A 26946-nucleotide genomic window follows, 5' to 3' on the forward strand; every position below is an offset into this window, starting at 1 on the left:
GTGGTTCTCTAGTTATTGATCGGAAATGGTTTTCAATGTTCAGGCCCCTGTGACCTTGACCTTTGACGGAGTGACCCCAAAATCAATAGGGGTCATCTACTCTTCATGACCAATCATCCTATGGCGTTTCAACATTCTGGGTCAAGTGGTTCTCTAGTTATTGATCGGAAATGGTTTTCAATGTTCAGGCCCCTGTGACCTTGACCTTTGACGGAGTGACCTCAAAAACAATAGGGGTCGTCTACTACAGCAGCCCTACAACCCTATGAAGTTTGAAGGTTCTAGGTCAAATGGTTCTCCAGTTATTGCTCGGAAATGAAGTGTGACGTACGGACGGACGGACGGACGGACAGGGCAAAAACAATTAAGCACAACTATAATAAATCGAAGAGAAAGTCATCTTACACAAATAAATAAAGTTGAATGTTTTAATGACTGTAAGTCTGAAAGAAGTCGAGTCAATCATTTTTCATTTCTTCCCAGCAATTTTTATCTGCTGACAGAAGATACTAGGATATTTCACTGTGCTACAGAAGGCGATGATTGCATAACATTTCACTATTAAACTTCAAAATGAAAATTAAATGCTAGAAAGTCGTCACACATAACAGGATCCGATAAAGTATGCTTGAACGTTCGTATCCGAAAAGATGTTATCCAAATTCCAAGTTATAACAGGTGCCCGCAAGCGTCGCTGTCCGTTGTTTTTCCAATATAACTCGAAAAATTTGGTAATTTAAACTTAATTCTCTTCCTTTTTATTATCTTAATTCAATGCTAGACAAATATAACCCCTAAATGCAAAATAAATAATATCATTTAAGTTGAACGAACGTATTTTGTGTCAAAATTTCAACTCGAAATTTCGGAGTATAGTGACGCTTGCGGCCAGGCACTTTGAACTCAAATTTCGGCCTTATAAAAACATTTTGATAAATTATTTATGAAAACATAACTAGGGCATTGCATTTATAATTGATTCATTGTAAGCTGGGTAAGTTTTTATAACTTTATCGCTAAATTATCGGTTATTTTCATACCAATGTGTTTTTTCAAATTCAAGATGGCGGGCGACCAATCATCAGGAAATTTACAAATCAAGATGCGGGAGTAAATATATATTTGCTGTTTTTCTCGGTAAAACTGATTGATTTTTCTTGATTTTTTTTTTGGATTTGAATTGGGAATTTTTTGCTTTCAATTGGGAAAAAAAGATACTATTTTCAATTGGGAACATGACCGAATAACGGCTATAAAATCGGGCAAAAAAAACCCTGTCAGATCTTTTCAGTATTTTATCTTAAACCACAACTTTGATCTTTAAAGTTTAATGCCTATATATCACTGTCACACTTGAACATCCTTTAATGTTACATTCAGTAAGTGTTAATGTCAATCATGAACCATCAAATTTGCACTTGATCTTAATATTTTTAATGCCTATTTCACTTTCACAACTGAACATTCTCTAATGTCCTGTTCAGTAAGTTTAATAAATTATCTTTGTATCTTTCCAGCTTGCCAGTAGACCCATGGTAGCATTCAGTCTGCAATCAATCATTACTAACAGACAGGAATACATCATTGATAAGTTATTTCTCTGATTTTTTTCTGACCAGAGAAAACAATGCTCGAAATCTGTGCTATTTTGTGGAAAATTCAACACTTGACTTGCACTGGTATTCTTGGCTCTTCCACTGGCTGCCAGGAAACAGCGAGAAATTTGGTCTGATCAGTGCATTCCGTCTTCATGCCACGTTGACAGTCAATAACTTCGTGAAAAAATTCCATAGGAAGCAGCTTCAAGCAAGGGACACAACTGAAATAATGCAAGAAAATTGATACATGATTAACAAACAGGGCCGGTTAGATTTTGATACAAAATATTAGTCTGTGGCCCACATGTGAAAAACATTATATATATATATATATATATTATTATAAAGTTTTGATTTTACCGTAAAAACTTTTGTGTTCATAATCCTTTCCTCGTATGTTCAATGTATACCAAGTCTTCTAAAATGATGAAATATAACCCTAAAAGTTAACCAATCGTTAGCTTAATTGCCTGTTAAAAGTCACAAACAACTGGGCCCAAATGGTTACTCAATTTGCAAATAAAAGTATAAGCATGTTTGTTGTTTTCTGTTTTAGAAGTATTTATAAATATTCTTGCATGAGCTGCTAGCTTGCATTAACAAGCGCTTTGCCAGTAAAAACTTTATAAAACTTTAACCAAAAAATTCCAAGTTAGTAAGGGACATAACTCTGTCAAAATTCAAACCAAAGTTATAGGGATTGTTTCTCCTGCTGTCAACTTTGATAGTAAATAATTATTTAACGTTTCAAGTCAAAAGTGTCAATAGTAACGAGAGTTATTTGACTTTATCAAAAATTTAACCAAGTTAAAAAAGGGCATAACTCTGTCAAAATTCAAACAGATTAATGGGAGTTTTTTCTCCTGGTGTAGACTCTTGAGAGTAAATAACTATTTTAAGTTTCATGTCAAAAGCTTTGATAATAACAGAGATATAGGACTTTATCAAAAACCTTAACCAATGGCGCGATACCAGCTTTAATACATACAGAAACTTAACCAAATCATGATGCCGACACAGGGTTCTGCCGAGGACAAAAAATGTCCCCTTGGTATTAAAAATGTGGGGACATTTTCAAAATCTTAGGGACAACAACTTTTGACCATATGTTAATAAAATAAGACAGTAACATCATTATTAAAACTGAAGTCTTTATTTCAGTCCAACCATTAATACTCTTTAAATCAACTCTCCTGAGATTTGGAGTCATTTTTCTTCTTGGCATCATTCAAATTTTCTGCACCCTTGTAGTTTGATTTTGTGGCGCATTTTCAATTTTGCAGGCAATAAATGTGGAATGGTTGACAGATTTTAAGCAGCCAACGGACACACTTTCAATTTCACCTGCCGAGAAGTGGGTGGAAAACGATTAACAACACCGGGTTTGTGTGTTCTGCAAGGTTTTATGAAGCTACATGAAGTACTTAAGTCCGTTAATCATTACACTGAATGCTTTTCTTGTCTGTAGATATAGAAATGTAGCTTAAAATTGTTCATTGTTGATAAAAATGAAGTTTTTACAGGAAACTCTTCTATTCCAATACAGTATGATTCGTACCCAGTTCTGGTAGTCCCATACGGACATTCGTACCCGAAATTTTCGTAACGCAACAACTGACACTTCTGGACCAATTTTAGTGCGACATTCATATTTTTTACACAAGATTCTCGCGATACTGCGGCCTCGGCAGAAACCTGGCCGACACCAACGCACAGCTGAGCTAGTCCGATAGCTCTACCTATTCTAAGAATAGTCTAACTAAAACTAGAGCTATCACTAAAGGTGATGAATGTACCCCCCCGCATGCACTGACACAGTAAATTGCAATTTGACGCACACAAAACTGCATAATTATGTGGACTGTATGTATATAGACTGTATGTATACAGTATAGTAACAAAAAACAAAGTCCCATAACTATGCAGAATATTTATCTAAAAGAATGTAACATGCACCATGCACAACTAGGGTTGGTACTGATCACTTGTGTGAAGTTCAAATGTGTGTAAGTTGAATTTACGCACACAAAACTGCATATATTGCATGAGACTGTATGTACACAGTATGTAACAAAAACAAAGTCCCATAACTATGCAATATTTATCTAAAGAACTAACATGCCCCCATGCACAACTACTGGTTGTACTGATCACTTGTGTGAAGTTTCATTAAATTGTGTGTAAGGGATATGGAGATTAGGCACACACATACTGTATGAAGTATGTAATAGTAGTAACAAGAAACAAAGTCCCATAACTCTGCAATTTTTTCGCTAAAGAACCTAACATGCCCCATGCACAACTACTGTTGTTACTGATCACTTGTGTGAAGTTTCATTAAATTGTGTCAAGGGGATGAGGAGAGATGGTGTGCACAACACACTATGTATATAGTATAGTAACAAAAAAACAAAGTCCCATAACTCTGCAATCTTTTTTTTTAAAGAACCTAACATGCCCCATGCACAACTACTGTTGGTACTGATCACTTGTGTGAAGTTTCATTAAATTGTGTCAAGGGGATGAGGAGAGATGGTGTGCACAAGATTGTGTCTATGTATATAGTATAGTAACAAAAAAACAAAGTCCCATAACTCTGCAAATTTTTTTTCTTAAAGAACCTAACATGCCCCATGCACAACTACTGTTGGTACTGATCGCTTGTGTGAAGTTTCATTAAATTCTGTCAAGGGGATAAGGAGAGATGGTGCGCACAAGATTGCATCTACGGACAGACGGCCAGACGGAAAGACAGACAGACAACCTGAAACCAGTATACCCCCCCTTACAACTTTGCTGTCAGGGGGTACACCCCCTTACAACTTTGCTTTCGGGGGGTACAATAAGAACTCCGCCAAGCGGGGCAATATATGCCCAAAGGGTTATATCAGTGGATGGGAGCAAAATTTCAAGAACTTGACGTTGAAGCCCAAAGGACAAGAAGAACAAAGGGAAGAAATTCCTAAAGAAAATACAGAAGTCAAAAAAAATCCTTACAAGGTAAGGTATGTCAAAATACACCTAAAAGTAGGAGGTACCATTCATGTTGTACCTCAGGAAAGTGGTCTCGGTTTTTCTCTATGGCCAATAATAAAAAAAGTTTCAAAATAAGCTATTTATAGTAACATAAAAGGGAAATAATTCCAAAAAAAATATTTATTGCAAGTGAACAAAAATGGGATCTGCCAAATAAAACCAAGAGCACTGCAATGCAGAGCAATATACACAAAGCAGTCATATATGACCACTGACCCCCAAGTGTGACCTTCACCTTGAAGTGAGTCATCCGAAACATGCGCTCTGCATGTCGTCTCAGTGTGGTGAAAATTTGTGCCAAGTTTCCATGAAATCCTTCAAGCAGTTCAAGAGTTACAGAGTGGACACAAAACAATCTGATGTGACCTTGACCTGGAAGTGACTCATTGGAAACACCCACTCTGCATGTTGTCTTGGTGTGGTGAACATTTGTGCCAAATTTCCTTGAAATCCTTCAAGCAGTTCAAGAGTTACAGAGCGAACAGGAAACAATCTGATATGACCTTTGACCCCCAAGTGTAACCTTGACCTTGAAGCGAGACAGCCAAAACATGCGCTCTACATGTCATCTTTATGTGGTGAACATTTATGTCAAGTTTCTTTGAAATCCTTTAAGGGGTTCAAGAGTTACACAGCAGACACGGAACTGCTGACGGACCTAGGGTATAACATAATTATGTCCCTTTTGGGCATGTAAAAATATTTCTTTAAAAGATTTCATCGGGACCTTCATTTTCCTACCAGATGAAAACATTCCAAGAGCTCACCTGTACAACAAGTCAGGTTTTCAATAGAGGTAAATAAATCAGGAAATGATTGAAAATCTACAATTTGAACACTATCAAAATATTTTTTTACTTGAAATTCTCATGCAAACAATGCATTTTATCTCCAACAGCAAGTCCAGCTATGAAAAAAAAAAACATGTTCATGAGCTATCATAAGAGACAACGCACTTGACTACTCTGATGCTGAATAGCGAAAAAACAGGCATAACTGAGGAAACTTGAGCTATCACTGGAGTGATTAACACCACTGATGCGGATTATGATGTTGGACACCACCTTGAATCAGTATAATCTGTTTCAAGTAATAGCAGGGAGGGTTCTGCATCTAGTCACAATAATATACAATGTCACTATGAGCAAGTAGTGGTACAGTAAGTAAGTATCAAATGAATAATCTTATGTAATGAAGATACTGGACTTCATCATAAAAACTTTAATCTAATTTCTAAATTAACAAGAGCCATGTTACACATGGCTAATCCCCCCACTGGGCATATCATAATTGAAGGCTAAAGTTCCTGGCAAGTTAGTTTCTGAAAGTATTAATTTTGGAGAAAGCTTTGAAGAACCATTTAGTTGTGGTCCGCATCAGGGGTTTTAAGATGTGGTAGAAAGAATAAGTCAGTAATTAGGCGGTTTACTGCTAAATTTTATTAATTTTCATGAACAGTATAGCTATGATGTTTTTCTATATGGCTACTGTAAAAAGACAGAATGGAAAGCTAATAGGGAACAAAAGTGCCAGAATGTCACAATATATACCCGTCAAAGCAAATTTCTTTACTCTAGCAGCTGTATTTGCAAATGGAATGTTAATTTTGTGGTTGTTTAGTAATCATTGTAAGTCTTTTGTTTTTTAAAGTCCACAAAAAACTCCTTACCAGGTAGAGGTACCTTATATATAACAAGAGCTGTCCGTAAGACAGCCAAGCTCGACTATTCGAAATATTGTCACAGAAGCAGGAAATTATTACCCAAAATGTTAAATATCAAAAGAGTTTTAAGTTCGAAAGGGGACATAATTTGACCAAAATGCATATCAGAGTTATGGGACTTGATGCTATCAACTAGTTTTATAACCCCGAAGAAACATGTTAAGTTTCAATTCAATATCTGCATTAGTTTTGGAAATAGTAACTTGCATGTAAACTTTAACCAGAATTTTCTAAGTCCAGAAGGGGGCATAATCTGCCCAAAATACATGTTAAGAGTTATGGAACTTGACCCAGTGAGGTTTGTAATTGACCTTGGAAAAGAATGAATAAGTTTCAAAGCTATATGCCTTTTGGTAATAGCTGTATGTACTTGCACGCAAAACTTTAACCAGAATTTTCTAAGTCCAAAAGGGGGCTTAATTTGCCCAAAATACAAGTCAGAGTTATGGGACTTGATTCTATCAACTAGTTTTATAACCCCAAGGACACATGTGAAGTTTCAATTCAATATCTGCATTAGTTTTGGACATAGTAACTTGCATGTAAAACTTTAACCAGGGTTTTCTAAGTCCAAAAGGGGGCATAATTTGCCCAAAATACATGTAAGAGTTATGGGACTTGACCCAGTGAGGTAGGTAATTGATCTAGAAAAAGAAAAAATAAGTTTCCAATCTATATGCCTTTTAGTAATAGCTGTATGTACTTGCACGCAAAACTTTAACCAGAATTTTCTAAGTCCAAAAGGGGGCATAATTTGGCCAAAATGAAGGTCAGAGTTCTGGGACTTGCTGCTATCGGCTAGTTTTATAACCCCAAAGACACATGTGAAGTTTCAATTCAATATCTGCATTAGTTTTGGAGATAGTAACTTGCATGTAAAACTTTAACCAGGATTTTCTGAGTCCAAAAGGGTGCATAATTTGGCCAAAATACATGTCAGAGTTATGGGACTTGAACCAGTGAGGTAGGTAATTGATCTAGAAAAAGAAAAAATAAGTTTCCAATCTATATGCCTTTTAGTTATAGCTGTATGTACTTGCATGCAAAACTTTAACCAGAATTTTCTAAGTCCAAAAGGGGGCATTATTTGGTCAAAATGAAGGTCAGAGTTCTGGGGCTTGGTGCTATCAACTAGTTTTATAACCCCGAAGACACATGTGAAGTTTCAATTCAATATCTGCATTAGTTTTGGAGATAGAAAATTCTGGTTTAAGTTTTACATGCAAGTTACTAAGTCCAAAAGGGGGCATAATTTGCTCAAAATACATGGAACTTGACCCAGTGAGGTTGGTAATTGACCTAGAAAAAGAATAAATAAGTTTCAAAGCTATATGCCTTTAAATGATAGCTGTATGTACTTGCATGCTAAACTTAACCAAAGTGTGACACCGATGCTAACGCCGACGCCGACGCCAGGGTGAGTAGAATAGCTAGACTATTCTTCGAATAGTCAAGCTAATAAAATACACTTAAAATTAGAGAGTAATATCTATATTGTACCACAGAAAAGTGGTCTTGTTTTTTTCCCTAGGGGCAATCATAAAAATGTTACAATATAAGTTATTTATAGCAACAACTAAGGGAAGTTAATCTTCATAAAAAAAAAAAAAAAAATTGGAAGTCCACAAAAAAACCTTTATCAGGTAGAGATTGGTCAAAATACACCTCAAAATTAGATTTAGCATGCTTGTCGTACTACAGAAAAGTGGTCTCGGTTTTTCCCTATGACTATTAATGAAAAAGTTGCAATAAAAGCTATTTAAAGTAACAACAAAGGGAAGTAATTCTAAAGAAGGGAAATGCTCATGCCACTTCGTCTCATGATGGTGTATAATTGTGCCAAGTTACATCAAAATCCCTCCATGCATGAAGAAGAAATGCTTCGGACAAAGTCATTCCTGTATCTGATCTTTGGCCTCTAAGTGTGACCTTGACCTTAGGCCTAGTGACCTGGATCTTGCGCATTACACTCCGTCTCGTGGTGGTGAACATTTGTGCCAAGTTATATCAAAATCCCTCTATGCATGAAGAAGAAATGCTCCGGACAAAGTTTTTGTTCTTGTATCCTTTGACCTCTAAGTGTGACCTTGACCTTAGACCTGGTTCTTTCACATGACACTCCGCCTCGTGGTGGTAAACATTTGTGCCAAAATATATATCAAAATCCCTCCATGCATGAAGAAGATATGCTCTGGACAAATTTATTTCAAGAAAATATGATAAAGAGGAATAACTCAAAAATAGGCAAGGTAGAGTTATTGTTCTTGCACACTGCATTTCCTTCCAATGCGTTCTATTAGTGTATGAAGTTTGAAGAAAATCCATCCAGTACTTTTGGGGTTATGCTCAGGACAAAATGTTTTAAGAAAATATGATAAAGGGGAATAACTCAAAAAATAGGCAAGGTAGAGTTATTGTTCTTGCACACAGCACTTCCTCCCAATGTGTTCTATCAGTGTATGATCGTTGCGGACCCACGGACGGACGGAGAGCATTTCTAATATCCCCTTCGCCTTTGGCGGGGGGGATAAAAAGGTGCATAATTCTGACAATACTGCAGGTGGGGTTACAAGGCCTAACATACTATTGAACATTATCAGTACTAGCCAGTACAGCAAGTTTTAATTGAATATTAATTAATGAAGAAAATATTGAACTACATAAAGCCTTGACTAACACCGACGCATAAGGCCAGGGCAAGTGCAATAGCCCTCCTTATTCTTTGAATAATCAAGCTAAAAACACAGTGGATTTCTGTAGAACTTACATGAATCAGCCGATACTTTATCCATCAGTTTGGTCTTGGTTTGCAGGAAAGAATCTTAGAACAGGGGCATCTGGCTATGACCTCCATGAATCTTATGACAGATCTGTAATTCAATATATGTACCGGTACACACATTTAATGATTTAAACAATTGTTTCATTTCCTCAAGGTGTGCAATTCCATTTTTAAGTTCTTGCAACCTCTTGGGATCCATTGTGTTTGATAGTTCTTTTAACCGTTTCACTTAATTTTCTCACATATATAATATTTTCAATGTATAATATGGACAGTGTCTATCGGAAATCACGAATAATGAAAATGCCTATTTTTTTCTTTGCCTAATAATGTTAGCTTTTTCCCGCGCACATTCTCTCCAAATCTGGGGTCAATTAGCCAATGGGAAAGGGGTGAAACATGAAGAAATAAAATACCAAATAATGAGGAAAATAGGAAATGCGGTATAGGAAAAACACTAAAAATTAGTTTTTTGCCTCTCCTGAAAACCACCTTTTTATTTTTTGGGATTTTCGATCGACACTGTCGATATAACTTTTCCATCTAAAGCTAATCCTGGCAAATAATTAGCTTGGCAAAGCTGCAATGTAGCTTTCATTTTGAATATGTAATTAAGAAAGTCCTATTCTCCCTGGCAAAACTAATATACAGGTAACTTACTGGAAGAATGAGAATGTCTAGGTTTTCAATAAGGTATGTTCTGGTTCCTGTTCTGACACCTAGGTCATCGCTATGGTGATTCTCAGGACTGTAGAGTGATGGCAGACATCAGAACAAAGAAGTCTCCTCATTTCTTGGTGTTGATGACCAATCACAGACTCACCAGCCTGAAATAAGTTGTTTATTGTTCTTGGCATTGCTATTATAGCAAAGCTTTCAACTAGTTGTTAAACATTGATAACTACTAATTGTAAAAGTGAAAAGTGCAATACAACATACATATTAATTCATAAGTGATTAGAAAACGACAGTGAATATTTCCTTGTAAATTCCATTTGTTGATTCAAACCAAATAAGAGAGGGGCTTAAAATGTCAATCAATCAGCTGACCTGCCTTGCCATTTGCGACTTTTTGTCTTTTTTCAGCACTCAATCATTAAAGAGATTCAGTATTCCTGCAATGTGTAACTTAAACATTCATGTTAACTGAATTATAGTGTTGACTGTACAGATGTAGTTCAAATGAACTCCAGAAAGCTCCAGACATGATCCAGCTGGAAGTTATTCAATGTTAACTCTGTCCCACATTTCCAGCAGCTACTGGCAATTCAGCATCTGAGTTAGCTGGTCTGTTTTGCTTAATTGTTGTTGTTGTAGTTTTATTCATCATTATTAGTCATTTTTTGCCAGTCTCTCCAAACACTGTCTGCGCCAAAACTAAATGAAATGTATGCAGAAAGTAAAAGCAATGTCAGGAACCACCATGAATAATGTGTTTGCAGGAGTTATGGTTTATGCAAACTGCAGTTCCTTAACCCTTACCCTGCTCCAATTTCTATATAGAACTTGTCCATCTTCCAATCTGGACAGTACCATTAACTGTTAAAAGATACTGACTGAATGACGAACAGTGCTGGTCATGATCAGACTCCATGATCATGATCTGCAGTGGTTGCAAAGGCAGGATCAATAGTGTCCAGCATTGTAATTAAGGTTTAACTCGGTTCTCAAACACACAATGTCATGAGAAATTTAATTATTTTCAAAAGTTTCAGGCATAATTTCTACATAAAACATGTTACTCTTTAGTTAAATTCTGTTATCAATGATGGTTTTCTTTTATTTTATGCTTTTTTTGTGAAATACTCAAATTTATCAGTGAAATAAAATGGATATATTCACTGTTTCAAACAGTAAAATATCATTTTTATTTTTAACTGGTACGGAACTACATTTGAATGCGAAATAATATGAATTATAAATGATAGGAAATTCCTTGAAAAATATTCTTCAGTAAAGGTAAATATGTTATAGATAATAAAAAGATCATAAACATTTACATTTTATCATAATAAAATGTCACAAAAATCAGAAAACGTAATAGAACTATTTATAGTTTTTCTACAAAGACATCCTGACATCACAACATTATCATGTTAAGGTGCGATGCACGTGACACTGGACGGGCAAACTGAATATAATTTGGTTAAAACCATTAAAAATGCATAAAATAAATAGAAAATTTGTTTCAGTGTGAAAACCATAATTTCTATTTTCACTCGTGGCTGTGCCACTTGTGAAAATATTGCATTATAGTGTTCACTCGGTGAAATATTATTTCGATCTTACACTAAGGCCATACCAAATTGATTAATAGTTCTTCGGAAAATTTTCAAAAAAAAATGGGAGCGAGCCAGCGAAATTTTTTTTTTTTTTTTCTAAATTTTGATTTTTTCATAGGCGGGTAGCTTTTACATGGAGCGAGCAGGTATTTTTTATTTTTTTTTTTTTTTTTGCAGTTATGATTATACATGAAGTTAACACTTCTTTAAGAATAACACAGAACTTATACATTTACAGTGTGACTAAGACAGTAGATAGCTTTTCTGTACGTTTTAAAGACTACATGAATGGTTTTGCAAATAAATTCTTGCTAAAACTCACTGAATCACTTTGTTTTTATTTTGTATTTATAATTACTGAGGGATGAGTGTCTTATTTTTAATTTTGATTTTTCTACATTAATCTGAAGGCGTGCCCATTTAACGGCAGAGGATGAGGAATATTTAAGACAAAACAGGCACCCAAGTGGAATAACATATCTTCTGAAACCCAGTTAGATGGCTTCGACACATGAGCAACTTTGTGCCCCTAGTGAAACTCCAAACGGTAGAGGTGAGGGGAAAGTAATAAATCACTAGACCAATGAGACCAAACAAGAGTTGGGCACACAAATGCTTCGACATTACTCGAATCCACTGGAATAATTTCTTAACAGATAAGGTTACAATGTAGCTTAAGTTTTTGTGGTAGAGGTTCATTTCAGTCAAAAATGATAACAGACGGACAAAAAATGATCCCAATATTGCCACTCTTTAAAAGTGTTATTTGTTGTGCTTTGACTGACCAAGAAATTTTGAGTTGGGAAGGTCTGTTTTTTCAGATTCTTTCTTTCAATCAATTCACAGCCAATTAATATATAAAATTGGGGTTACAATACGAAAGAAATTATTTTTTATACCTTACAAACTTATTAAAAAAGGGTAAACATTTTTTAAAAATGAATAATGCATTTTGATAGAATATCTGACTGCCAAAACTAAGAATTTACGTTCAAAACGTTTTGGGGCCCGAACAATTAATGTGATGAATAGTCAGGATCTGTGAACAAACATTTTTTCAAGAAAGCACTGGCTTTGGCTTAGATCTAAAATATTTAACTAAAAACTGATAAAAAATGGTTTTAAAACTTTATCTGAACAATATTTCTATGTTTAATCCAAATATTTTCAATTTGAATCCCCGTGGCCGTGCACGTCTTACAAGTCGGGCTTTGTTCTTTTCATTGTATAATTTGAACAATTGAGAACGTGCCTACTTCATCACCTACGGCACATCCAAGGCCATGGTGGCACTAGCACAGACACTCCGATTGAAAAGAAATGATGAAAAAACACCATAATTCCTGACTTTTTGAATTGTGTCATCAGCTACCATGTATTAAAAAACGCATGGTTTCCCGATCAATATCACTTTGACGCATTAAAACAGCGATAAAACCTGTTTACCGATATCATTCCGGACCGCGTAATCAGAAAAAAAAAAAAAAAAAATTCGGCAATTTTTATGTACGTGCGGGCAGGTGAATTTTTTTCTTTTTCTCGGGAATGAAATCATTGATGCGGTAGTTCCGAGGAACGACAAATCAATTTGGTATGGCCTAAAACAAACAAATTTTCTCTATATATTTATCACAGCTTTGAACATCAGATTCAAAATAGTTAACAGTATTAATAAATCCACTGATTTTATTACTTCCCTTTATGGTTATGTCTGTATAAAGTCATGTGCCATAATGAAAAAGATATGCTTTTTTACTTTTATACGGCAAAAAAATATTAAAATTTATTTTTTTCTATTTTGACAGCTTTTTGTTTTTAACCTAAAATAAAAGCCTGATGGACCATATTATTTGTTTTGGAGTCATACTCTATGGTAAAGTGTTGTAAATAATGGGAAGTAATTCAAAAAGTAAGCATGAAACCTCAAACATCTTGTAATTTATAAAGCATGTACTCAAATTCTATCATTATAATCAATTAGGATATAAAGTGCAGCTTACATGCTTAAATATTTTTCTTCTGAAAAAGCTATTTGTTGATAAACTGTTTCTTATACTAGCATCTCTGTCTTGAATATATAATTTATCTTCATACAGTTACCAGCTGAGAAAATAAAAAATTAGGCTTATTTCTATCCTTTTAACTGTTTCGCTGAAGAAATTTCTATCCTTTTAAAATTGTTTTGCTGAATAAAAATTTAGAACCTGCAGATTTATTCTATTTTTTTTTTATATTATTATGACAATGATATTTAATATTTTAGTGAAAATTCTGAGAACCAATATTCATAATTATTAATTACCTTAAAGAGAATATACTTACGAACACAAGACACCAGCAGTAGAGGTCTAGAAGATTGAAGGCAGGGAACATACAGGACTTACTAAGGACTGGCACCATTTCACATTTCCATGGGAATACTACAGTCTCTGGCTCCCAAGCTTGTAATTAGAAAAAAGCCAAAACAGGAAAAACTGAACTTGAAAATAATTTCATGTTAAAAAAGTTACATATTAATTAATAAGGCAAGAATTTAATACTGCAGAAGTGAGCTACATGAAAAACAAATCAGACAATCTGGCCTGTCCTGGAAACGGAAGGAAAAAATCAAAGGAAATCTGAAAGAGAGAAAATCCTGCCCGTTCCGAAGGCCCTTGAACTGAAAGAAAAAAATCCTGCCCAATGTATGTTCCGTCCAAGTAAAACATGCATTAGAAGACCGGGCAGGGTATGGTCCTGAAATAAAGAAAAAATCTTGCAACCCCTGATTTCCGTCTCTCTCAAAAAAGGAACAACTATCATCTAGCAACCCACCGGCGAGAATTGAAGACCAGTTTTCCCCAATAACGCTTCCCATCTTGCGGACATATTGACACCGGGTCCTCGAAGGTTACGCAAGTAGTCTTGATCAACAGTTAAGGGATCTGCCAGGCCTTGAAATCTGAAAAAAATATTCTGCCATCTTTGTATGTTCAGCTGTCTTAAGCAGACTTTGGACCTGAAAAAAAAAAGAAATCCTGCCTACCTCATAGAGGTGGTCCTAGGCAGGTCTTGACACGAAAGAAAATCCTGCGACTGCACGTTTGGACGGGACTTTACGTCAGTTGTCATTTGGAGGCTGTGGACCTGAAAGAAAAAAAATCCTCACATCCCTGATTCCCATCTCTCAAAACACAAAGGAACAAACTTCATCTAAAGACTGCCGGCCAGATTGTAGACCAGTCACTTCCCACGTTTTCATCTAGCGGATTATAGACACCGGATTATCCTCGATGGCAACAATGATAAGTCTTGTTTCAATATTTTAAGGGATCTGTAAGGCCTTGGCAGCTGTAACAAAAGAAAACACTGCCAATCTTTTGAAGCAGCATCTCCTCCTCAGCAGTTGGAAGATTGGCAGGAAAACAAAACAAAACAAAAAAAAACAAGGGGCCCTGAAGGCCTTGTATTGCCACCTGCCCTATTTTTTACTCAAATAACCTGTGTCTTATTTAGCCTAGATTTCATAGAGACAAACAATTTGACCACCTCTTATTTTTTAAAACAGGAAAGATCATTAATCAATTTTTTTCAATGATTTGACCTAGTGACATAGTTTTTGACCTCAGGTACCCCACTTCTGAACATGACCTAGATTCCATACAGACCAACATCCCCACAAAAATTTATGAAGATCAAGTTGGAAAAGTGACCACGACAGTTGTTTTTTTTTTTCAAAGTTTTTCTATGATTTGAATAAATGACCTAGTTCTTTTTTCCCCAAAGTGACCCAATTACAAATTTATCCTAGATTTTAAACACAGAAACATTCCAACCAAGTCTCATGGAGATAAGGTAGAAAATGTGACATTTGGAGTGTAAATGTCATTCTATAATTTGACCTTGTGACAAAGATTTTGACCTAGATAACCAAGTTTTTGAACTTTACCAAAATTTAAACGAGACAATTATTCGGACCAAGTTTTATAAGATCAGGGTAGTAAATGTGTCTTTGCTATGTTTTTGACGGTTTGACCTAGTTTTGACCTCAGGCAACCCAGTTTAAATTTTATCCTCATTTCTTATAACGAAAATTATTTTGACATAGTTTCATGAAGATGAGGTAAAAAATGTGGCCTCTATAGAGTATGTCTTATCCAAGATGACATATTAAAAAACTTGAGATTTTATTGAGGATACTGACCAAGTTTCATAAAGATCAGCTAAAACTGTGACCTCTAAAGTATTCTCAGTCAAATTCTTTACGATGCATGACACACAGCGCATGATGACAGAAGACGGACATATGGTGATCACAATAACTCACCTCTTAAAGACAGAAAAAAGTCCTAATCCTAACCAGAATTTACAATATCAAGCACAAAAATAATTTAAACTGACACATCAAAATTATTCAAAACTTTACACTATTAAATACATTTTATAAAAATGAAAAGGGTCACAACAGTGCTAGATTGCTTGACCAAATTTTACTATATTAGAATAGAGAGTAACCAAGATTTTTCTGTGATCCAACTTTTGACCTTGATCAAATGATTCAGTTTGAACATTTCTCTAACTAAATAAGTTATAGGGTAGGTTGTATTAGATAATACCTGGTGAATTTTAACACAGAAGAACCAATTTTATTTCACACCATTCAAAATGGTTTTATTCCATTTACCTAGAAAATTTGGCCGACTTCAAAATTGACCTTGTGACCTACTTTTTAACATAAAATTGCCAAGTTTCTATTTTGACCTTAATTTATTAAATAGGGGTAGAAAATACCTCTTTACAGTGTTAACATTGGTTTTCTATGATTTTTAACCTCATGACCTACTTTTTACCCACAATGACCAAGCTTGTACATAAGATAGGTAAAGGTTTCCTGTGTTGTGCTAACAAAAGATTTTTTTAATGATATGACCTAGTGACCTAGTTTATGACCGATAAAGGAATATAGCAACAATATAAATTATGACAATTTATGCTAACTCTAGGGCTTGGTGATTTTTTGAACAACTCTTGCATTCATTCAACTCATTTACCCGGCCACTTAAACATTACACATTACATCAACTTTTAGAACCATTGTATTTTACAAAAATATTCCTTATACAGACATTGCAAATGATTTTCCTAGATGCCAATTAATTTCAGTAAATTTAACTCATAAAGAAAACAGTTTTGATAAACAATGCCAAAGTTTGAAAAAGTATAATATTTCAGTTACACTGCAAGGTAAGCCACATTAATAATACAAACAGTCAAGAAAGACCTTTTTGGTAGTAAATTACCCGCAAAAATTTTGATACAGCAATTTTCTACCTTAGCAATCTTATTAATTTTCTTTGTGACCTTTTAACTTGGTAACCTTGTCAGTACTAAAGATCCCTGTTTGAATTAAATGCATCATAAACCAAAATGTATTCACTTTCAACAGGACTGACTTTCATACCTTAAATTTACTTTAAAGACCAGCCATTGAGTATAGTACAAATACTAAGAAATAGAAACCCAACACTTCACTCCCTTGTCAAACCCATTATGCCAGAAACAACAAAAGTACCAAATATATATTCAAATCAAATTAATTCAAATTTTTAAAAATTCTCTACTACGAGAGATGTCAAACTTGCAATTTTGACTAATTCAAGGGTCATTACTCTGGAAATTTTTTTCACTTGCAGATTACATAACATGACCTACACATTCAGTATGATTGAGATCAAAGAACAAAAACTTTACTAAATAAATAAAGACAACCAGTATCAATTGGAAATTTTGACTAATTCAAGGGGCATTACTCTGGAGATACTGGTCTTAACTTAGTGATATTGACCTTTACTCTGACATGATTTTATTGGCAATTGCAAACTATTCTGTAGCAGTGTTTCTGAGATCAGAGCAAATTCTCTGTTCAGACATCATTAGTTTTAGAATTTTGACTAATTCAAAGGCAATGACTGGTGATACAGTTATGACACTTGACCTAGATTATATAGAAACAGTGTAGTCGAGATCAAAGGAATATAAAAAGTGAGCAGAAGACGGTCATTTTTCACAATTTGACAGTAAAGGACAGTAACTGTGGAGAAAATGGTCCAAAAAGGCTATTTTATCAAATTTAGTCTAGATTGTTACAGGGATACAAACTAACAGATTTGGTGGTTAAAATCAATGTAAAGAATATCCCTTGGTTCCGAGACTAGAACTTAAGTACCCAAAAGTAATGATTTTTCTAATATTAATTTCTGAAAACCATTATATTGCAGAGCTTAAAAGCTTAAAGTTTTAAATTGCTTAGAAAGGATTCTATCAAACAGCAAAAACTCATACAGGCTGAATTGTTTTGAATTTATTTCTGTGGTAGGCCATTTAAGTGAAATTGCTTCTTCATAGTTACCATATTTCCATGATGATAAACCAGTTTTCTAGTTTAAATATTTTTGTAATTAAAAGTTGCAAAATTTTTTTAAAAAGACTGAAAGATTTGAGGTCAAGAAGAACAATTGCTAGATGAAAAGCTAGCTGGCTGTATACAACCATACAATTTAGCGCTTTAGCTAGCTTGATGGATGAAATATACCTGGTAGCACAAGGAGGCTACTTAGATTTAAATGTATAGCTAGTTAAAGGAGATGTTTTGCGGAATGTAATTACTGCAATAAGACCTATAGGATATTGGAATATATAGGCTATAGGCTTAAGAAGCAAAGAATGTAAATGCTCCCTAGAAGAAACATGGGCTGGCTGGCTGGCTGTATGCAACATCTTTCTTAGTAGCAGCTTTGGCTAGCTTGATGGATGAAATATACAACCTGGCAGTACATGTGAGAGCCAGACATAATTTTGGCCCTAATGGCAGTAGGGGATAGATAGCTAGAGACAGGTGGATGTGATAGTTAGAAGGAAAAAATATATACCCTAGTCGCATCATGGGGGACACCATGGGATAGCTAGATGGGCTAGGTGGATGTGATAGAAGATATACCCTAGCAGCATCATGGGGGGACACATGGGATAGCTATCTAAGGCTAGGTGGGTGTGATAGTTAGAAGGAAGATATATAGACCCTTAAAGTAGCATCAAGGAGGAACACCATGGGATAGTTAGTGAGAGATAGGTGGATGTGATAGAGACACTGTAGCAGCATAGGAAAGGAAGCTGGATGGGAAGCTAGCTGAATGAAGTACAAGCACAGCGAATAAGCTGTATTGATAGAAAAGCAATAGAGTAAAATAAAGAGAACTGATCTAATCTTTCAGTCTTTAAATATGGAGCTTTTTTAAATACTTCATTTAATAAATTTTATGCTGACCTAATTTCATACGGATTGTAAAGACAAGTCCTGAAATATGGTAAACTTAAAAGTAAACAATATTTACAGTAACTTGCTTAAGCCTAAGCTTAGGGCGCATGAGCGGTATGGCACATTTCATTAACTCTCAAAACAAAGCATTCAAAGGATCTTCTACATTTTTTTTTTTTAATTTTGAACATATTCATTTTAAAGACTAACTGAACTTTATGTAGTAAAAGATTCCAACTCTGCGCTAAAATGGTTACTCCCAAATCATAATATCCTCTTAAGACATAATAATGTTTAAACTAAATTCAATCCACCAATGTAAAACCCTTTTCTGTGATGTTTTTCACCACATACAGCTTCATTAAACTTGATGTGTAAGAACTATATTTGTAACATTTCTATGTTGAATAAAGAGATATGCTAGTCCAAATTTATTTGAAAATATTTTACAAAAAGAATAAAAAATCAGACTTGAAATACTGCCTATTTGACCTTTCACCACGTAAACTTGACCCTACAATATATACTAAATTGACTAAACATGACTGAAAGTTGCATGATGAAAAGAATTTTGCCAAGTTATATAGGTCTTTTTCTGTGTTAAAGATACGGAATGTACATGAAAACCTGACCTTTGATTTCAATATATGACCTTGACACTGACCCAACATGACTGAAAGTGATCCTACTTTGGTAAAACTTATGCCCACTTCTATCAAATCTTTTAAACAGGTAAAAAGATAAAGATTTTGCATCTGATCTTATCATACAACCTTGACCTTGAACTGACATGACTTTAAAGTGGCTCACTTTTATAAAAATATGTACTAAGTCAATACTAGAATTTTATTAAAACTCAACATTTTATTTTTCAGCACAAAGTAGTGAAACTGTTGGTTTTATTTCATAGTACAAATTAAACCCCATCAATAAAAAATTGCCAAAGGTGTTTTTCAAATATTTATTCCACATGTATGTGCTTTAGGTACTTTTCCCCAGAATTTGTAAAAGTTATATATGTATATATATATATGACATTTTAGGAAAATGAAAACCTGGACATTTTTCTTTTAGCTACATTTTGCTAATAGCATTAAATGCTTCAAATGACCCTCTCACAGTTTGAATACAAACACTTTTTCTTCCCGACTGCAAAGACAGAAATGCTCTAATCAAAACTTTACTTCAATAGTTGCCGACTGAATCAGTTTATAAAATATATGCTCAGAAATCAAAACTTAAAGAAAGGTATCTTTTTACCATTTGTTTCTTAAAGTAGTTCCCAAGATAGGTTTCCTGACCTACAAGTTTAAAATCATGCAATGTCTGTGAAAGATATAACATTGAAAAATAAAGTAAGTTCCTAAATTGAGCATTAACAAAAAAGAATTTATACCATATCCCCATATTGCTCCCCTATATATATATATATGCATGTGTGTAACACTTAAAAATCCTAAAATATATACTACTGCTTTGAGTTTCTGAATAAATAACAAAAATGTAGAGTGGACAGGTCAGAAATTGAATAAATACATGATACATTAATGTGGCAAACTGGGCTGGAAGTCGAATGAGAGTTTATGGACTATACCTTAATGCTGAAATACACAAGTTCAATATTAGTGAGTAGCCACTATTTCTTTACCTAGTCCTACCATATTCCAAACAGCCAAGTTATACAAATTTGCTTGACAAATATGCTGTATTCCAATATTAATCGTAGCAAGCAATGACCAATACTATAGTAATTTTGACTAAACATGAGAGAAAAGTAACTTTTTTTGAACTGTGTGACAAAATCAGCTGACCTGTAACATAAACAACATTCCCTAAAAATGAATGCAGTGTCCTTTAATGCAGATATATGAACCAGCAGCCAGTCACCCTGTTTCCTCAAAGACTTTTTCAGTATTTTTGAAAGATGACCTATACCCTTCCCTTTTGAAATTTTAATGGCATTTTTGTCAAAATAGTTAACTACCTAAAACTGAAAACACCAATATACACATGTTACTTTACAATTTCTCCGTATCTGCTATAAAATCAGCTAAAAGATTACAAAATCAATGCTTCGAAAATAAACGACATTGTCCTTAAATGCAATATTTAAACATGAACCAGTAGCAGTATTCCCCCCATTTCGAATAATCACAAACAGATGTTATGTAGACAAGCTTTCAAAACCTGATCTTTTATATTTTTATACTTATTCTTTACAGAATCTAGTCCCTTTTAGATAATATTTTGTACAAATATGTTGCCAAAAAAAATAAATCGTCTTAAAAATTATTACGATTTATTCATAAACCTTTACCCAGTACCTCTTTGCCATTTTGTCTTCGGTAAGTATTGACCAGAAACTGTTTCGTTTTTTTTTTATTACCCTGTGACCTGACTCCAGTATCCATCAATACAAACTGTATAAGTTTGCTTATAAATACACACAAAGTTTGGTGACAAGATTTTGTTTTAATAACTGTTACAGTGACCTTAACCTTGAGCACAAAATCCCCAAATACATGCCAAGCTAGATCATGCTACATTATATGCAACTCCAGCTGGTCAGAATAGGTCATTCCAAATAATCTTACTGACCAGAAGTTTTTTTCCCAGTTTTCAGTAACAGTGACCTTGGCCCTGGTGGCCCTAACTGTAATTCAACACCAATTTTGACCTCGATCCCTAAAGCCTTACATACTATATTATAAAGCTAGGTCCCCTTAATATTATATACTAAATACTATACATTCCTCTTTGTGACAATATGTCAATACAAAAAAGTTTACTAGGAAGCAACACAGACCTGAACCAAATGGCCTCAACTAGTCCCCGTTGGAAATTAATTAATTTAACCCGCAGCCCCAATTGGTGCCGTTTGCCCCATTCTTTAACCAAATCATAAACGGAAACCTGTTACTGGCCAAAAACTCTTGTTATTAAAGAAAGCTAGGTCTGAATTTATGTAAGTCACACACACCACTAAGTTGGTGACAAAAGTATCGATTTGACCTACAACACAGACTGAGCCGGCTTGTCAGCCCACCTTACTATGTTACTTTAAGTACCCCCATGTGGTCACCAGGATTTCCAGAATTGCAACATGGAAGTGATAATGGATTCACTAAAATCCATAGCATATTAAACAGGATTTATTATATGATGAATCTGGACAAAGTGCTGTCATGTGTGACCTAACATTTGAGGAACAGACCAGACTCTCAACACATTTCATTATTAACATTTTTGAAGTTTCAGTATTGTTACCGAGACACAATATAAGTACTAGTAATTAAAATGAATATGTATAATACATGTGCCTTGTCTGTGACCCTTTAGATTTGATTACTGACCAGAAATATCCTACCAACATAACAACATGTTGAACATTTCATTTTAATTACTTATTACTAAAAGTAAGACTTTGAAAATATATGAAAATGATTGAAAAATTTATGGTACATTTTCACTCAATTTTACTTGGAAAATTAGTGCAGCAGGGTATGTGCAGGGATGCTGAACAATGCAGGAGAAAAGTGCAGGGAAGGATGCAAAGGAAGGAGAACATAAAGTCCCATATCAAAATTGTAGTATAAGTTTCCTTAGAAGATTCTAGAACCTTAAAAATGATAATGTTACCAGCAGATGTAGTATGTTATGCAAAAGTCTGGCCTCCACATTTTACCCGTTGCATAATTTTTTAAATTTCTAGAAAATGATTCGCTAAATTTGTCTGCCAAAAAAGTGTTAGAAAGTGTAACCAATTTGGAAAAAATATTTTATTAAAAATGGAAAGATATTAAAATGCCAAAAGACTGCTTTTTAGAGAAAACTGGTCGAGAGTCTGATGATCCTTTTCCCAAAATTAAAAACAATGGCTTTTGGAAAGACACTAACTGGGTTTAATGTTTTCCTAATTAACCTTTTAGAGGATACTGGTTCAAATTTATTGTTATTTGTAAACCAAATTGACCATTGGGAGGATACTCGTTCAGACCAGACCTGATTTTCCAAGGATACCATAAACCATGTTGACTATTGAGAGGATACTGGTTCAGACCCCCCATTGATTTTCCTTTTAAAACCTTTTAGAGGATTCCAGTTCAAAATATTGAAACCATGTTGACTATTGAGAGGATACTGGTGCAGACCAGTCATTTGGTTTTCCAATTAACCTTTCGAGGATACCAGTTCAAATTAATGTAAACCATGTTGACCCAAATTTACTATTGAGAGGATACTGGTTTAGACCTGGCATTGGTTTTCCCACTAACCTTTTAGAGATACCAGTTCAAAAATATTGTAAACCAGTTGACTACTGAGAAGATACTGGTTTAGACCCGACACTGGTTTTCCTATTAACCTTTTAGAGATACAGTTCAAATTTTTATTTTTAAACCAATTTTTGGTTTTTCTAATGAAAAGGCATTTACTTTTTGGGGATTTCAGATCTGACATTTGGGTTTTCCCAATTAACCTTTTTGAGGATGATAGCTGGTTCTAATCTATTGGAAACAAGTTGACTATGAGAGGATACGGTTCAGACCGACATGGTTTTTTCCCAATTAACCAGTCAAATATATTTTAAAACCAAGTTGACTATTGAGAGGATACTGATTCAGACCTGGCACTGGTTTTCCCAATTGACCTTTTAGAGGATACTGGTTCAGTTTTATTTTAAACCAAGTTGATTATTGACAGATAACTGGTTCAGACCTGACATTTCCTAATTAACCTGTTAGAGGATACTAACTGGATCAGTTTTATTGTTAACCAAATTGTTACTATTGAGAGATTACTGGTTCAGACCAGACATTGATTTTCCCAATTTACCTTTTAGAGGATACTGGATCAATTTTATTGTAAACCAAATTGACTATTTGGAGTTTACTTGTTCAGAACTGACAGTGTTTTCCCAATTAACCTTTTAGAGGATACTTGTTCAGATCTAATGTAAACCAAGAAAGTGTCTATCGTGAGGCTGTTGGTTCACAGCATTGACATGTTTTTCCCAAATTAATGTTTTAGAGGATACTGGTTCAGATCAATTGCAAATCAAGACAATGACTTTTGACAGAGTATTGGTTTCAGAGCTACAACATATCTTTACCCAATTAATTTATTTAGAGAATTAATTTTAGAGTATAGGCCTACTGGTTCATTTCTCTGGCAAATCAAGATGTTGCATTTTATTTTTCAGATAACTGATTAAGTCCTGACCCAGACAAACAAAAGTACTTGACTTCAACAAATTTCATCATATAATCAGGATATACATGTGTTATGCAAAATAAATAAGTTATGGCCCTTTTCATGGTTCACCACATCCAAATATATTGCCACTGATAGCAAACAAAGCTGTTTCGGTTATTTTTTTTTTTGACAAGCCTAAACACTTAATGACAGTACTACTTACAAATTAAGATGTTTATGTATTAAATCAACAAAGCCACCAAACCTCCCATTTTTGTATATGACAAACAGAATAATGTTCCAGGCAATGAGATGAAATGCATAGGCCTTAACTATATCTCGATGCATTGGGATATTTATAATTTTATTTCCCTTGTACTTTGACATTTTTGTAACTTTGTAATTCCAACAAATAACAAGAGCTGTCGGAGGACAGCAACGCTCGACTATTCAACAGCCTTGTCAATTGAATGAATACAAAAGTTGAAAAAGGGGCATAATTTTGTAAAATGCAAAGTAGAGGTATTGAACCTCTGTACTGCATGTCATATCATGACAGTGAACAAGTGTGTGAAGTTTCAATCCTTTCCAATTTGTGGATACTGAGATACCAGCTTACATACAAAAACTTCACAAAAAACTGCTAAGTCAAAGGGGCATAATTTTGTAAAAATGCCAAGTAGAGTTATGGGACCTTCACAGTGCATGTTAGATCATGACAGTGAACAAGTGTGTGAAGTTTCAATCCATTCTAATTAGTGGATACTGAGATATCAGATTACATACAAAAATTTAACCAAAAACTGCTAAGTCGAAAAAGGGGCATAATTTTGAAAAAAAAGAGAGTAGAGTTATGGGACTTGCTTAGTGCATGTCAGATCATGATAGTGAACAAGTATGTGAAGTTTCAATCCATTCCCATTAGTAAGTACTGAGATACCAGCTTACATACAAAACCTTAACCAAAAATTTCTAAGTCGAAAAAGGGGCATAATTTTGTAAAAAAGCAAAATAGAGTTATGGAACCTGTGCAATGTAGATCAGTTCATCACAGTGAATAAGTGTGTGAAGTTTCAATCCATTCCCACAAGTGGTTACTGAGTTACCAGCTTACATACAAAACCTTAACCAAAAATTTCTAAGTCGAAAAAGGGGCATAATTTTGTAAAAAAGCAAAATAGAGTTATGGAACCTGTGCAATGTAAGTCAGTTTGTCACAGTGAATAAGTGTGTGAAGTTTCAATCCATTCCCACAAGTGGTTACTGAGATACCAGCTTACATACAAAACCTTAACCAAAATCGGGACGCGGACGCGGACGCGGACGCCGACGCCGACGCGGACGCATGGGCGAGTGCAATAGCTCACTATTCTATGAATAGTCGAGCTAAAAACTGAATTCAACTGCACTGAATATTTTGACAAATAACAATGAGATTAAATGCAATGTGCAAGAACCATAACTCTGTATCGAATATATATCTTCCCCCATACTTTCTTCATAAATAGAAAGATCCAGATATCAAATAACTTGGTAGAAAGGTTACAGCCCGGACAAGATCTAACATGACCTTTGACCCTATAAGTTAATATATCCTTTACCTTTGAGAACAAAAACCTGTATCTTACTGCAAACACTGTTCCAAATTGTGGCAAACATTTATGCCAAATAAACAATTATTGCTCTGTGCAATGGACAGATGTATAATTAGTCGAACTAATCCGACATATACAGTTTGTTTTATATTGTGATGGTCAAACTGTAACTGCGGTGGCTGGAAAAGTCAGAAATTAAAAAGCAGCCACTCAGTGACAGTAAGCTTGTCTAATGTATAATATACCTGGACATGTTGACCTTACTGCAAGAAGACTTGAAAAATAACAATGAAAGGAAATATTATTTTGTAACCATATTACATTGACAGGAAACTGGTTCAAGCCCAACACATCATGACACACTGCTTTACCACAAAAAATTTTTCTTGCAAAACTGCTCTAAAGATAATCTGGAAAACTGTTGCATGTTGATATTAAAAAACACCCTGAACATCAAATAAAAGTCTAAAAAGCTAAACTTTAATTAAACATTTCTTTTTTTTAAATTAATTTTACCTTCCTTCCTGTGTTCGTTCTTTGTCCTCCTTTGTCCACCAATGACTACCAACAACTGAATGAGAGTGAACACGAGTTCACGCACAACACAAATGTCACGTGATTCGCTCTTCGGGCAGATTTCTCTACACATTCACTAGCCCTTACCTGCTACACAATGGTAACAATTCAACCGAACATGCGGTGTTGTCTAGCGACATTTCATATTGTGTACGACACTGTTCATTTTTCTAAACCACAACTTAGGTTTTTGTTGCGGCTAGTTTTGAAAGAGTGCTACTGGTTCAACTGTCAGAAACAGCTTACAACACTTATGTTAACCCACATCTTGAATACTGTTCCTCCATATGTCTCCCTTGGCAAAAATCCCTCACATACAAAATTGAACGAGTGCATCGAACTGCAGCTCGATACGTATGTAACAACTATGGTCACCCAAATGCTGGCAAACCTCTACGTTCTACGGAAATTGAACAAAAATTCTATCTATCTATTTATACTGCAGCGCTCCTCTCTGCGAGTATTATGCAGCTGCGCGCCTGTACAAGAAGTTAAAAGTAGATTGGATAGGAGGATAAAAGTAATACACGGTGTGTATTGCAATATAAATACAGTTGATAGTGTTAAAAACAAGAAATATCTTTAAAAATGATGGTCGGCGAATTGTAATAAGGAAAGAAGTTTATGAATTTTTCATCTAACATTCATCTTTCATCTAACATTTTTCAAATTGCAAAACTAAACACCGCACTTTAACAATTTAAATGGTTCTCTTTTAATTTGTCGCAAAGGTTTCGTAGGGTTGCAATTTTGTTTCGTTTATCCTTAGACGAATAATTACAGCAGTAGTTTGATGAAGATTCATGAAGCGGTTCATGAGAACAGGTCATTAAACGTGTTTATATTTTTAGCTAAATTGGTCCCTAT

General features: G+C 34.6%; 1 long non-coding RNA gene across 1 annotated transcript; it reads right to left on the reverse strand.

Annotated features, from left to right (window-relative positions):
* On the reverse strand, window positions 1-26946 carry LOC128559055 (uncharacterized). Its single transcript, XR_008372077.1, has 5 exons — window positions 26020-26946; window positions 13744-13862; window positions 9800-9966; window positions 9125-9227; window positions 1-1819 (listed from the first exon to the last, which is right to left on the reverse strand). It is a non-coding gene; the product is annotated as an uncharacterized LOC128559055 (long non-coding RNA).

Source organism: Mercenaria mercenaria, chromosome 8 (genome assembly GCF_021730395.1).
Source record: "Mercenaria mercenaria strain notata chromosome 8, MADL_Memer_1, whole genome shotgun sequence".
Classification (NCBI taxonomy): domain Eukaryota; kingdom Metazoa; phylum Mollusca; class Bivalvia; order Venerida; family Veneridae; genus Mercenaria; species Mercenaria mercenaria.